This window comes from Sinocyclocheilus grahami, unplaced genomic scaffold, assembly GCF_001515645.1.
Source record: "Sinocyclocheilus grahami isolate Dianchi unplaced genomic scaffold, SAMN03320097.WGS_v1.1 scaffold149.1, whole genome shotgun sequence".
Lineage (NCBI taxonomy): Eukaryota > Metazoa > Chordata > Actinopteri > Cypriniformes > Cyprinidae > Sinocyclocheilus > Sinocyclocheilus grahami.
Genome location: NW_015505328.1, coordinates 4,265,304 through 4,268,464, shown reverse-complemented (window position 1 = coordinate 4,268,464; position 3,161 = coordinate 4,265,304).

Here is a 3,161-nt window from a genome sequence, read left to right as displayed (position 1 = left end):
TATATTTACCTAGAAGACTGCATTCTGTGATATAAAATATCTCTCAATGTTACAGGTAACACTTAAATCTGCTTGGTGTTAATGTTAATGTTGCACTTGCAGGTGAGATGAGATACTTCGTGAGTTGAAACTTCACAACATCACAAAATGAACATTTATACATTTTCATGTGTACCTCTAAAACTTTATTTTGCATCAGTGAGGTTTATATTTTGAAGCCAGTGGCAAAAGTAACAGTTTGATCAGGGTTGGAGCTAAAAACTGCACGAAAGTGGACCTAGCGGGCCAAAGTTAAGAACTTGTACACTGGTTAACTGGGGAAAAAACTCACTGCAAACTGAATACGTGTGAAACAGCGACAAACATTTACAGTATCATACCCTTCCGCCTTCCAGCAGGTTTGCTATCGTTAAAATGACCCTTAACAAACAGGGAGCGCGTGCTTAATAGAAATAAAAATTCACACTTATGTCGCGAAGCTCGTCTTCTTATAACACAGCTGTCTTATTGTTATTGACAATTTTATTAACACTGACAAGAAAAATAAAGGGAGACTGTAACTTAATTAATTTAAAAACCGGAGCAAAATCAATTTAAGAGGGCTTTCTGAACTGACGGCTGACGAAGCCCTTCAGTGCTACTTGTAACTATTTTGCTTCTAGTATCACTATTTAGCACAAGGGCTACTCTAACAAATAGAAATATTAACTGATGTTACTACTTACTATGCAGTATACACTATGCTAAATACTATTCAAATTATTAAAAATATAGTAGGCTATGTGAAATAGTGTTACGATAGCATACTTTGGTTCCGTTTTTGTAGCTCTATCCTTTTCGTGATAGATGACGGCTTCAGAGATGTCCTTATGATCTTATTCTTATTATTAAAGTGGCTTTGATGGCTTGTGAACTTGCCTTTTTGTCAATACCCCTGTCTGTTGTAGTTTATTTTAAATTTGTAAAAAAAAAAAAAAGACATTCATATGTCTTTTAATGCTTCACCTGGTGAGAAACAGCCCTGGCATTTAATGCCCAGTGAAAGGCAGCACTCTGAAGCATCTAATCACTGTCCCCAGTGTGGGACTTTGAAGTGCTATCAGGTTCAACGCTGAGGCGGGTGAATAGGCAAACAGAGCTTTATTGTCGTAGTGGAGGTTAAGCACAGAATAAAAGAATAGTTGAGATCGCTTGTCTACCTTGGAGCCTGGCTGCCCCAGGAGGAGGGGAGACCGTTCTGAGAGAAGAAGAGCAAGCGTCCCATACACAAGCATCCAATTCTCCAGTGGTTAAAGCTAGTAGGTTACAAGTGGAATGTATTTATTTTACCCTGAAAAGCCTGACATATGAAATAACATTTGCATGCATTATAAGTGTTTGCTTGTCAAAAACATGACTCACATTTTTCTGTTGCAGGTTGATAGCTTAAGTCAGTAGTACAGTTTATTATGCTAGGCATTATGGGACAGGTGTAGATTACTCTTGGCTCATTAGGTGACTTTCACTTTGCTTTACCGCTGACTCTGAGGCTCATTAGGACTTTTACAGCTGAGCTTCTGATTACTAGCTCTGATCTACCTCCCCTTTAGAGTTCAGAACACAGCCGTGGGTTACCTTGGGTCAGTGCACCCACACACAGACCCTCATACAGGCCGGGGGTGTGGTCATCGCCATAATTCCCGCTCTCAGCCTGAGCATCATCACCCAATAAACGGCAAGCATCTGTCTGGTGGTTTATAAGAACGTTCAGTGTGAATGACGTAAAAGTTTCACCAAATGGCACTAATGCATCAGCACAATGTTTATTAGTGTTCACTAGTTATCATACTTGGATGAAGTTTTCTGGCATGTTAACTTGCTATATTAAACTTTATTGTCTTGCATATTAAATTATAGTTTAATATGCCAGACTAATTCTGTTTATGCGATCAAAACATGTATAACAGCTACTGTTCATCATAAAGTTTGTCCGCAGGGAACTCTGCCCACATTTTCAGAGCTCGGTGTGAATGTCCTGCGTGTTTGTGTTTACTCAGTTACTCTGGTATGCCTCTACCATAACCCAATGTCCTCTTTACTGAAACAGAACGCAGCCAAAGAGTCAATATTGTAAATTTAGTTTCGCTGTCTAACAGAAAAAGTGCCACAGCCTGAAGTTAGAGCCTCTGTGCTGGCCTTTTCATAACACTGCATGGTTGGAAATAAATCCACATAGTTAATGGACCATGGTCCATTAGTAATTCCCTGTACATAAACATGAAACTTCTGAGTGTTTGCGTTATGGCTAGTAAGTTTAAACCTGGATTTTTCCTAGTTTCTTTAGGGCTTCTTCTAAATCAGGGCTGTTAATTTAATGTGGTTAATTTAAGGGAAGACACTGCAGGCAAAAGCACTGTTTTTTCATGCACCTGTCAATTTTGGGCTTTTTGCCTTTTCATAAAGTGTTTTTTCAGACTAGTGGAAAGAAAACATCCAAAAGACACTGTTAAGCGTTTCTTTTATAACACTTTATCTATTTGTGTCAATAGATTTCAATTACAATACATATTTTTAAAGGCCATTTTGTCAAAATGAGTTTTTTCTCCTACACTGAGCCATAAATCTCCACTTCAGTAGCACTTACACACACCAAACTTTACATTTTTATTCCTGTCTATATTCTGAAAGTTTTTACAGAGGGATTTGTTCATATATAATTTGCTTGATTATATACAACATTTTATTTCCCCCAAAATTTTGAAAATATATTGTTTTCTGACTGTTCAATGTATTTTCTGAATTATGGAGTGACAAAAAGAGATACCCAAAATTCCCAATGTAAAAACATTTGCCTCTAATATGTCAAAAAAATAAACAAGAATTTTGAAACTGACTTCATCCCGTTGAAGATTTTTGTACTAGAAACGTATGCAAATTAGCACATATTTCATTAAATAATGCCTCATTTGCATATTTAAACATAACATTTTACAAAACTTGTTATACAAAAAATGTTTGCAATTATCAATGTAGTCAATCAACTGGGTAAGTTAGGTGGTAATTAGTAGTTAACTTTTTTTACCCTATTCACCTGCAGCGTCTCGCCTTAAAAACATATGACAAAAATGAACACAATTATTAATTCCGTCTGTTTATTCTGTGCTTTTTTTTAAAAGAAATTT